Here is a 12,800-nt window from a genome sequence, read left to right as displayed (position 1 = left end):
GAACATTGGAGGTATTTGGCTGATTCTCAGGGTGGCACATTGGTGTGAGATATAGACTAGACACCCAATCCATACCAGCACTTCAGCAAAGAGATTCCTCTCAAATCTAGCTCACATTATCACCTTCACTTAAGCAAACTCGAGGTCAGTCAAACACGCACCCATAAATATTGTCTCTGTTCCACTAGTTTAGATTAATATTCCAAATCAAAGCTGTTAATGCTTTATTCAAGAAGGGACCTCCTCCAGATCCTGCTCTGTAAACTGTTTTAGATATTCTCTCAGATATTAATATGTGCACATTGAGTGCCAGGAGTTTTCTGACAGACATTCTAGAACGTTAAGAGAATCGTGTGGAATATTTGCAGAATTTCATCCAGCAGTGTTAAACAGAGAGGAATGCCTCTGAAGTGTTTGCTCAGGGTCGACAGAGGCGATGTGTGCCAGAACTATGTCAGCTTCAATTGACCAATAAACTCTGTCTAATATGATCGGTTTCAGACCAACTGTTTATACCATAGCTGTGTTTTTTTCCCTTCATTTTTAATAAACTCTGAAACAAAAACAAATCACCTAATAAAATGAAAATATTATCCAAAAATATAATACAAATATAATAATAATATAATAATAAAATATAATAATAATAATTAACTAGTTGCTTATTAGCATGCATATTACTAGGATATTAGCTGTTTATTCATATTTTTATAAAGCACATATTAATGCCTTATTCCGCATGACCATATTCTGCATCCCTTAATCCTACTCAACACCTAAAGTGTACTACTACCTTACTAACTATTAATAAGCAGTAATTGCAGGTTTATTAAAGCAAAAGTCATAGTTAGTTTACTTAATAGTGAGAATTGGACCCTCTCAAGTGTGTTCTATTATTATTATTATTATCATTATTACATTAAAAGTAAATGTACATTATATAACAAGATATTATTCATTGTTTAAGCAGGTCTCATCTATACTGTCACATATTTTCTGATCAGTACTAAAACTAAAGAAATCACTTGCAGAACTAATGATTAGTACAAACGAAACCGTTAAAATGTACTCGTACAATTATGCATAACATTTACGGGAATGAGAGACAAGGACACTTGAGACAAAGTTGGATCAAGCTCCACACTGCTGTCATGAGTTTAACTATTCCCTGCTGGAGGTCAAGAGGTCTGAGACTATTAACCTCTCATTTTACATGCATTTATAAGACTTGTTATCTGAATGCATTCTGGGGTCATGAACATGCTGTTGCCCATAATGTCTGTCTCGGCTGAAGCACACTGTGAAACTTTACTCGCATTGGTGTGTTTTTTTTGGGATACAGAGTTGAATGATGCAATGCCACAGGGAAAGGGGTTGAGAGCTTCAGCGTGACGGACAGCTGCTCCTGACGACACGCAGCACAGGGTTTAAAACAGACTCTGCACTATGACCACATGAAGGAAGAACCATTTATATTAATGGCCATGACCGATTGCGCTCTCTCTCTCTCTCTCTCTCTCTCTCTCTCTCTCTCTCTCTCTCTCTCTCTCTCTCTCTCTCTCTCTCTCTCTCTCTCTCTCTCTCTCTCTCTTTCTCAAAGTCTTCCCAGCAACACATATCACTCTCTCCTTCCTTTTTGGAACAGTAAGTCATTTGTCATTACTAAGAAAACAGGTTGTATGACTATATGCGTGCGTGTGATGTCTAGCCCAGTCTGTATCACAATCTCTGAGCCACAGCGAATGACCCCTGATGTTCAGCTCTGAGTGACCAAACTAGGGAACAGAGAAGAAGGATGACTCCCCCTCATTCCCTTCTCTCTCTCTCTCTCTCTCTCTCTCTCTCTCTCTCTCTCTCTCTCTCTCTCTCTCTCTCTCGTTCCATTTCTATTTATTCCTGTTTCATTCACTTTCCAGGACCATCTTCCTAAGACTGTGTGTTTGTGTGTGTGTGTGCGCGCGTGTGTGTGTGTGTGTGTGTGTGTGTGTGTGTGTGTGTGTGTGTGTGTTTGTGAACGAGCAGAAAATAAACAATGATTGCATCATTGTTTGGTTTAGACCCTTGATGCTAGACCAATTCTCTCAGCCATAAAACTAAACTGACAAATCAGTCAGGTGATCACAGGGATTAAAATACCATGTAAAACATATTGCAGGATTGTATTAATATGAGCAATAAAATCACTGATAGTTTTTAATGTTCTACAATACTTTCAGATTCTCTTACAGCTTGTTTTAGTTGCTATGAAATACTTTGTCCTGCATTGTGACATGCTATAATAAAGAACATTTCTAAAACATTTGTAAACCAAATATTTATATGTTTTTTGATAATTATTTATGCAAATGTGTTAATTAATACATTTGGGTGAAATATAGTTGATTGTAGGATCTAATTGCAAGCAGTTAAAAGGTAAATGAACATCAGGTGCAAACTATAATCAAACAATGAGTAAGGAAACCAACAAGTGGGAAAAAGGGGGGAAAAACAGCAAAAAACAACTTATTATAGTAAACCTCAAACAGATAAGACAGATAAAACAGAAAAAGGTTTTATGTTTTGTTAGTTTTAGTTAACTATAATTGTCAGCGTTACTGAAGAACAGGCAACAGGAACAATGTTCTCAGGTACTTATTGAAGAGATTCAAAGAAACAGCCCAGGTAAATATCACAGTGTGGTGAAAAGCACTTGAATGACTTAACTTAACAGTTCTTTGTCTTTGCAGGATGACCCGGGACTTGTTAGAATGGATGCAGTCTGAATATGAGGATGATGATGACAGGCAGATGATCAGACGGGGAGTCTGGTAAGACAACTACATGTGGATGAGAATGGGTATACTGTTTATGCAAGTCCCAGGTGATTAGTGACAGGTCCGAGGAATCAGTACTCGAGTGAGTTTGAATGAGGAGGCGGAGTTACAGGGTCTGAAGTTACGGGGACGGCTGAAAGCCGAGTATGCACTGAAAGGATTGGCGCAGAGAGTTTTGGGCGTACTCGGCTCAGGGAAGATACCGGCTCCAGCTGTTTTTGTGGCTATGGCAATCTCAGCGTTCTCAGGAAGCATCCTATCTCCTGGATCTTCCTCTCCGTCTGCCCATTCGATCGTGGATGGTAGCCGGATGTTAAACTCACTGACTCACCTAGGAGACAGAAGAATGCTCTCCATACTCTGGATATGAACTGAGGTCCTCGGTCCGAGACAATGTCCTCAGGTAAGCTGTAATTGCGAAACACGTGAGTGAACAGAGCCTCAGAAGTCACTATAGCCAATGGTAATCCTACAAGGGGATGAGGCGGCAGGCTGTGGACAATCGGTCCACGACCATAAGGATACAGGTAAATTAGTCAGAGGCAGGTAGGTCCATGATGAAGTCCACTCCTAGGTGTGACCAGGGTTGGTGAGAAATGGGCAGCAATTGGAGTTTCCCTTCAGGGAGAAGGCATGGTGACTTGGAGATGGTGCAGGTGGTACATCCTTGGACAAAGCGATTGACTTCCTGAGACATGACCACCAATAACAGTTGCGGATGAGCAAGAGGGTTTGTTGACTGCCTGGATGTCCAGACCTCAGGAAAGAGTGTACCGAGTCCATGAGGGACAGCCGAGAGCAAATGGAACATAAATCCGTCCCTCAGGACCTCCCGCCAAAGCAGATATAGTGTGGGTGGCTTTGACGATCTGGTCGTCTAGGTCCCATTGGATAGGACAGACGATGGCGGCTGGAAGGAGGATGGGCTCTGGGCTAACTGTTGGATTGATCAGGTGCATAAATACGAGAAAGTGCATCAGCACTTGAATGGTTTCATGGATGGTTCACCCCCTCCAGCCAGTGACGTCATTCTTCCAATCAAGCTTGATAGTGAGATGTTCCCATGTTACCAATGTCATGATTCTGCTCCGCCGGGGATAACTTTTTAGAGAAAGGCACATGGATGTGGAGTTTTGGTGGGTCAACCCACCGCTACGACAGCACCGCTCACCCATTTTGGAAGCATCGACATTATTATTCAAAACCTTACAAAAACGTACAAAAACCTCAAAAGCTTTCAATGACTTCAGTAATTACTAGGGAGTTATCTTTTTTTTTTTTTACTTTATAATACTGATCCAAATAATTGTAATTCTTCTGAAGGATTTGGTAATACTTTAGTCATTAGTGGGGGGGTGTGAAAAAAAATGTAGTTACTGATTAGCTAATCAACTACCAAATTTGACAAAGCACTATTACTTACTAATTTGTTAATCAGAGTTTCTTGTTAATAGTGGTTACTGAAGTTATTCATTCTCTTATTTATGTAATGTCTGCAATTTGTTATAATGAGAGGATTTGTGAGCGAGCAGAACTCAACAATAGACAAAACCTCAGCCGTTTTGAGTGGTGAGTGGATTCTAACTTAAACACCTCTGATTGGCCATTGTGTTCAAGAGGTCAACAGATATGCTTTTGATTGGCTACTGCAAAAACAAATTGTAAATAGAAACCTCTGATGCTCTCCAGAGAGCAAACAGAAATGCACTGGATCATTTGCCAAATCTGTTTTGCCAATGCTTTTACGACAGAAAAAACATATCCTAGACCAGCAGTTATTTATGGGCAGATTTTCCCTCTAAAAGTAATCAGAAGAAGCAGCATGCAGTGGGTTGAACAAGAAAATTCCACGCTAGTCTCAAGTTCGTGGCCAGGGGAAGACTAAACCTTGCCCAGCTTTACACACGCTCCGCCTATGCCAGAATTTAATTTAATTCCTAAAAATAAATACAAAACCCTCCCAATACCACTTGGACACTCAACCATTCATATAAGGGCCCAGATTTTGTGAGGGCCCTGAAACAACAGCCTGCATTTAGGGCCTGATATGGCTCATCACCAAGCGGGTCAGGGCTGGAGGTTATAGTGTTGTTTGTCTTTTTCAGCTATAGCTCCATGTGTGGCATACAGTTGCTGCATAAGCACACACACACACACACACACACACACACAAACACGTGTGTGCTGTCTGTTACCACAACAAAAGCCACAAGCAGTCTGATTCCGCACTATAATCAGAGCTCTAATGTTTGTTTAATTTTAGCTCCAAATTTTTTTACTGTGTTGCATCAGATAAGAGGAGGGACTGAAGATGCTTGATTGTCATGTAGGATTATCTCAAGCTTAAATCTGGTTTCAGACTGAACAAGAGCATTGCATGTCCAGTTATGTTCGATTTTACCCTTGGTGCATCTAATCATAATTTAAACTATTGCAATTATGAATATGGGGTTTAGTATGACTCTTTATGTAAGAAGGTCATTCCATGCTTTTGAAAGTCCAGCATTATTTGTAAACCCATTGTATCATTATGCCTAATTTACTTATTTTCTTAAAGCAGGGGAACAGATGAATTCTCACCTTTAACACAACTCAAAATAAACCTTTTATTGACCTTTAACCCATAGGATCATATTTTATTTTTATGTTTTTAAGACAATTATCATCACAGCTAAACATTTTATTGCCTTTTAACTTTAAATTTTAAACCTTTAAATTGTTTATATTATTTATTCATATTCTTTTATATAATTTATATTATATAATTTATATTATATTATATTATTTTATTATTAACCCAAAGCTGAAATAAAGCTGGAAAAAAACTGTTAACTTAACTTACTAATTGTTAACGTGAATGCTTAATTGTGCCCAAACAAATGGACTGTCTTCCTCTCTCAGTAGCATTTATCTCCATCAAACACTTTCTCCTTGGGCCTGTTTATTAAAAGCTAACCCACTCAGTATGGATAGTACGTGAACAAGCAGCATGGCTGAAGTAACTGACGGGTGCTACATTCCCCCTTTGGCAGCCTGGAGTGTCCCAGCGATGTAGACAAGCAGCTGATGTCATCCTCTCTCTGTGTGTGTGTGTGTGTGTGTGTGTGTGTGTGTGTGTGTGTGTGTGTGTGTGTGTGTGTGTGTGTGTGTGTGTGTGTGTGTGTGTGTGTGTGTGTGTGTGTGTGTGTGTGTGTGTGTAAAGGGCTAGCAGGAGATTGTCACCCTGCTGTTGAACATTCCTGTCCCACAAGCACAGGAGGGCACTACTGCCCCCAGAGAAAGAAAGAAAGAAAGAAAGAAAGAAGAGCGAAAGAGAGAGAGAGAGAGATGAACTGATTGAAGAGAAGATGCGGTTACAAAGCTGTTGTGTCACATGCTCCAACAGCGATAATTTACTTCGCCGCAGTCAGATGTTGTTGGTGCCTCAGAATGCCAGGATCGCAGATGAGTTCTTTTTGCACGCTAAGATGATCACTGGAACTCAATGTTAAAGGGCAATGTTAAATGTTAAATTCAGCATAAAGCATGTTGTTATTTAGTCTAATTAGGGAATTCCATATTACTGGATCTATATGAATGCTGTGCTGTTTTGAATTATGGAAATTATTTATTTCATGTGCATTTCACATTTTAGATTAAGAGTGATTTATTCAGTGATGACATCATGGAGTTCACAGCTATTTTTATTGGCCAATAAACTAGCAGATCTGCCCTCGGTTACCAATCAGAGAGGGTCTAGGAGAAGAAGAAAAAAACACTTTCAACCAGACTTCCAAATCTATGTAAAATTATGTAAGAATTCTTGAATTTCTGTAAAATAAAGCCTGTCTCTGTGATAACAAGGTCATTGCCCTGCCAACCCCACAACTCAAACCAAATACTTTATCCAATCATTTTCCATCTCTTATTTCTCACAGGGCCCTATAACATGGGACACTAACGTCACCCCTGTGCAATGTCAGTGTGGGACACTCTACTCAGATCAGTGCCATCCATTTTAAATATAAAATTCACTTGTCATCGACCTGTCATGTGCATCAATGATAGGCATAGCTGACATCACAGCCATGTGACAAATGTTAGACATTTTATGTCATGGACAAATTACAGAATTTGTAAGCTTGTCTTTGAAATTAATTAAATGTGGAAAAACGGGGGTTTTCTTTATTACAAGAGTTAAAGCCGAACCATGTGAATATCTCAACTATTCACAAATGTCAGTAACATTATGCAATTCATGACGCTGAATAAAAATTATTATATGCATTGTGCTAGGAATTTCAAATGTGACACATGCATGTGTTGTTGTGAAACTAACAACTTCCTTTTTCTTCCTCTTTCCATGATCATCAGTTACAGCTGGGAAAAAAACATTCTGTTCTATAGCAACCTATAGATGTGAACCTATAGATTTCTATAAAATGTGAGAGATTTTCCTTGTTTGCACAATTTATGTGACCTATTGTCCCACAACAAAACATAGAATCTAACAGACATTTCCTCTTTTCTACTGTTCTGAAAATAAATGTTAAAAGGGTTTAAGTATAACTATGGGACATTTGGTATACATTGAATTTTGTGGTTGGATGTGTTAGTCTTAATTTGTATACCAAATTCTATATTACAGTTTTTTACAATCACTTTGCTACTATTTTCAGAACCTTGATGTCATTTTTCAAAACTCTAGACACAAAACTCAATCACTTGTAACCTATTTTTTTACAGTCTATGCTTGTAACACAGGCTGTCTAATGTTCAAAACATTGCATTGTGCATTCACATCTTTAAAGAAATCTTGCACTTGCACAATAATTGGTTCAAAAAACAAATTTACTGTGAAATACCATTGAAACATAACTATAGATCACCCACACACAAGCAACCGATAGTTTCACTGTGTCATTGTTCGTACAATCATTAAATATTAGAACAAAATAGGTGATACAGGTTTCATTATGGTACTACATGTACAGTAAATACATCTCTGTAAAAGTACTGCAGTAGTAGAGAGAATACTACAGACACAGTGGAATCATTGAACAAAGTTTGTAATATATTGATGCAAAACACTACAGTACAATCACAACATAGGTTTATTTGAATCAAAGCAAAATAATTAGCTATGAAATAGAAAAGAAAAGACAGTACTGTAAAACATCAAATGCAGTGTTCCTCAACTTGCTTGCTTGTACTGTAAGAAACAAAACAGGAGTGATTACTGTACTTCTACATTGTCATCAACTCTGTGTTGTGGATTTGGCCACAGGTTCTCATCTACATCACAATGGATGTTTTCATTAGCCAAACATCTTGGAAAAAACAGTTAGCCTACTTATCATTTTGAGCAGTTGTATCAATTGATAGTTAGATCATTGTAAGGAAATTAATAGACACTAATTTGAAATGTAATGTGTGAATTGCCTTTTGAAATAGTACTTTGATGTTAAGTTGTGTCATATTGAACAGGTGATTATTGTTGAATGAACAAATGATCTAAGTTTTATGTGTATTGTATCCAAGCAATTGAGAAAAGGGTTAGAGTTTTGAAAAATGTGCATTTTGATCATTGGTTGTGAGTTTTGTGTCTAGAGTTGTGAAAAATGACATCAAGGTTCTGAAAATAGTAACAAAGTGATTGTAAAAAACTGTAAAACCAGAGAGCTAATTACTTACTCTGTTAAGAATTCACTTGACCACAAGCCCTTTTTCCATCAGAATAACCTTAAGATGTGACGCTGACCAAATAACAGGCAAGACCGAAGCTTGAAAGGTTTTTAGAACACAGGTCTCACATCTCTAAATAAATTACAAGGTGAGATAAAGCTACTAATGAGTTGTTTTGACAGTCTGAGGCTCACAAATTGGATCAATACACATTCAGTAAATGGTCAAGCCACCATCTTAATTGGTCGTTCGTGTCATTCATGTCCCTCTTTGCAGGTTTTAACATGTTAATGTGTGTGTGTGTGTGTGTGTGTGTGTGTGTGTGTGTGTGTGTGTGTGTGTGTGTGTGTGTGTGTGTCAGCTTTGAGCTGCAAGTGCATAGGCCAAGTGATATTCCTGGTGGGCCAGAGGATTCTGTTCCTGTTGCAAATGCCAGACGTTTGATTTTTTTTTTTTGAGAGAGAGAGAGAGAGTATGAAACTTTGAGAGTTTTTTTGTTGTTGTTGTTGCTAAATTTTAATACTATTTTAATTTTTCTTTTAACAGATTTTGTGACAATTTTGTAATTTTAGATTCAATGATTCATATTTCTTTAATGTTTAAGTTAATCTCATTCTCACATGTCAACTACCATTATAAATTTATGAAAAATAATGTTCTTTTATATTTGTTTGAAGCAGAAATTTAAACGGTTCAAAGAACAAAAATGAAAACAACCTGAACAAACTCAGTTTTATAAGTAAGAAATAATTGAGGATGGCCCTTTGAATTATTAGAAAAATACACCTTGGGTGTGCATTATTTTTCTAATATTTCAACAAACTAGAGTCAACTATTCCACTTATTCTACGGATACCAAAAAAATAAAAAATAAAATAACTTTTAGAGCTGTAATGTAGGCTTGAGCCATTGATATGCAGACTAATGCAGTTATTGGAGAGAGAGATTGATAGATTGCTTAAGCGCAGAGGCGGACAGAGTACACAGCTACATTTGAGTAAAAGTACAGATACCCCTTGCTAAATTTTACTCAAGTACAAGTAAAAGTACTACAGTCAGATGTCTACTTAAGTAAAAGTACTAAAGTACTTGTTTTTAAAAGTACTTGAGTATCAAGAGTACAAGAGTACATTTTCTAAATATTGCATTACTACTGCCACAGTGCTTACATTGGTAAACACAGCAAACACTTGAAGCGAAAAATATCATTAACTTGTTCAGAAAATTGAAATAGTCAGGCGAGGTGGGGCCACGGGTTGGCACATTCCCGGGATGCGATATTTTTTTTCCCAGGATGGTAGGGAAGACTCATGAATATTCATTAGGGAAGTCATCTGGTCTGATGACCTACCCCCTAACCCCACCCCTAAACCTACCCATCACTGGGGGTCTTATGACCTCCATAACCCTGCCCCTAAACCTACCCGTCACTGGGGTTAAGACCAATCAGGGATGACTTCCCTAATGAATATTCATGAGTCTTCCCCTACCATCCTGGGAAAAAAATATCGCTCCCGGGATGGACCTGCTGCGTCTTCATCCATTGTTTCGTCCATGGTTTCGTCTCTTATCTAAATCTGACCATGGAGTTGACTTTGGCGGAAAGCTGAATGTGATTGCTGATAGGCTGTCCCAATCAGTGGCAGTGTTTTTTTTTTTGGTTTTTTTTGAAGAAGAAGTAACGGGTACTCACAGTTATGGATAGAAATGTAGTGGAGTAAAGAGTACAATATCTGCCTCTCAAATGTACTTGAGTAAAGTCATGAGTACTCCCCAAAAATGATACTCGAGTAAAGTACAGATCCCTCAAAATTGTACTTAAGTACTGTACTCAAGTAAATGTACTCAGTTACTGTCCGGCTCTGCTTAAGCGTGTGTGAATTACCTGAATCTGTGCGTCTCTCAACAGTAGCCTATTCGGCAGCAACCAATTTTGTTATAGGTTAGGGTCATGGTGGGCCACCCAATTTGATCTCACCATGAGCTCACAGGATACTCTTGATATGGTCACAATGTGAGGTCACAGTGAGCTAAAAGTGTAACCTCACCACGCCCTCACTGTGTGCTCATACTATGGTCACAATGTGAGGTCAAAGTGCACACAAAGACAATATGCATTGCAGCATGAAGTTTTTGATCGTCACCATTGTTGAGATTCATACACTGTCCTCTGATGTCTCTTTGTGTCTTAATGACATGTTGTTCAAATGATTGTGTCTTATCATACATTCAGAATCCTTCATAAATGACTATGACACGGCTGGATATTATAATCACATGGATATTATAAATGTATATGGAATGGGTAATGAATATGCAGTTATCATAAACAACAACCCATCATAACCTGGATGCATTCACCTTTGTTTTTTCCTGCCATAACATATGTGTATTACAGACACAGTTATTGCAGTCAGAGAAAATATAATGGGGTCAAGAGCCCAACTAAAGCAAACACTGATCTCCATGATGGTAATGTCAAACGAAATTATAAAACATAAACATCTAAACCTCTATTAATTCTCAATAACAAATTCTGTAGACATCTGAAATAAAGTCTAGTAAGTGAAGCTGGCAATGCTGTTTGTGGAGTTGTTTAATCCTCCTCTGCTGAGATCTTCAGAGATTTAATGTATTTTATTTCATCTAATGCTGTGGTTGGAAGTCAGTTGTATGTTTGGAGAACGTTCTTATAAGAAAAAAATCTGTTATCTGGGTGTGTACTCATACTGTGAGCTCACCATGTGAGACCTGTGATTTCATGGTGATAGCGCTGAGAAACGAGAAATTCTACATGGAACTATGCCAATAAAGAACCTTTATTTTAAGACTGTACAGTGTCCTACTGATTGCACTATTCTTATTTTACATAGTTTGCACTGCTTTACAATACAGTTGTACAGTTTGCCTATTCATTGAATTTAGAAAAATAGAAAGGTAAGGCAGCTATTGTTAAATTTCTGGCTTTGTGTGTGGATAATGGCAGGTGTATTTAAATGCAGTTCATTACTTGGTAGATCTCACAAATGCTGCTTGCCACCCTTCCCGTGTTCAAACTTGACACCATCAAAGGTATTACTATAGCATATATCTCCCATGTTAATAGTAATTTTTCGGTTAAAAGTGAAATTATTATTATTTTTATTAAACCTTTATTTAGCCTAACTAGGAAAGTCACATTGAGGTTAAAACCTCTTTTACAAGTGAGACCTAGTCAAGATAGGGTCAGATAGCAGGATTAGACAGATAACAAGCCACAATAAAAAAAGCAATAACAACATCATCTTTTACATCGAAGTACATCGCCCTTGAAAAGAAAACATAAAGCAGTATGCAGGCCTATTGAAGTAGCCTACGTTTGTTCCACGTCTGCATTGATAATTGGCTTTGTATTGGACAATGTACTGATTCAAATGAATGTGCTGCATAATAATGAGGACATCTACTGGCCTACAGGTGTCGGTGCAGAATAGTATTATTGTGGCTTTCATAGTGCTCGTGACTTATGATAGTTCATCATAGAACACTAGCACACAAATACAATGTAAACTTATTATATCAACACAAACGATAGTAGATTGTATTAAATTGATATATATGATGAATAAAAAGATAGGCTAATTGCAACTTTGTATCTCACAATTATAACTTTTTTCTTGCAACTGCGAGTTTAGATTTCGCAATTCTGACTAAGAACTAATTGCATGTGTTTTAATGGAAGCTTATTTAGCTACGCCACAGAATAAAAAACTAAATAAATAAAAAACGACTTTTTATCTCGCAATTCTGACTTTTTCCCCCTCAGAATTGCATGATAATAGCCTAAACCAACAAGTCTGAGGGAAAAAGCAATACCCTTTTATATTGTTGTAATGTAGGCTATAGGCCTATTCTGTGGCGGAAACAAGCATCCATAAAAACACATGCTATTAGTCCTTTCATTAGAACTAATTGCGCAGTGGGAGCTTAAATAAGAGTAGCCTATCCACTTAAAGTTAATTGAGATATTTTCACTTTTAAAATGTTCGTGTCTTCTTGATAGCCTAATTCGAGTTCTGTAATTCCAGGATGTATGTTTTAAACTGAGACAAACGAACTATAGCCTATTCATTCCATTTTTCAGGATAAGTCTGAATAGGCTACCTATAGGCTACGACTTATCCTGATATGGATCTAAGATGGAACGAAAATAATACAAATTTGTCAGGATAGACGGCTGAAATGTGTACTTATAGGGCCTGTGAATTGTGTAAATAAATTTATAGTCAATAACTTAATTGTTAAAAAATGATTGTAGTTAATTATTTGAAACAATTATTTTAT

Source organism: Abramis brama (genome assembly GCF_963993115.1).
Source record: "Abramis brama genome assembly, chromosome: 21".
Lineage (NCBI taxonomy): Eukaryota > Metazoa > Chordata > Actinopteri > Cypriniformes > Leuciscidae > Abramis > Abramis brama.
The sequence above is the reverse complement of the archived record's forward strand: the minus strand, read 5'-3'. Positions refer to the sequence as shown.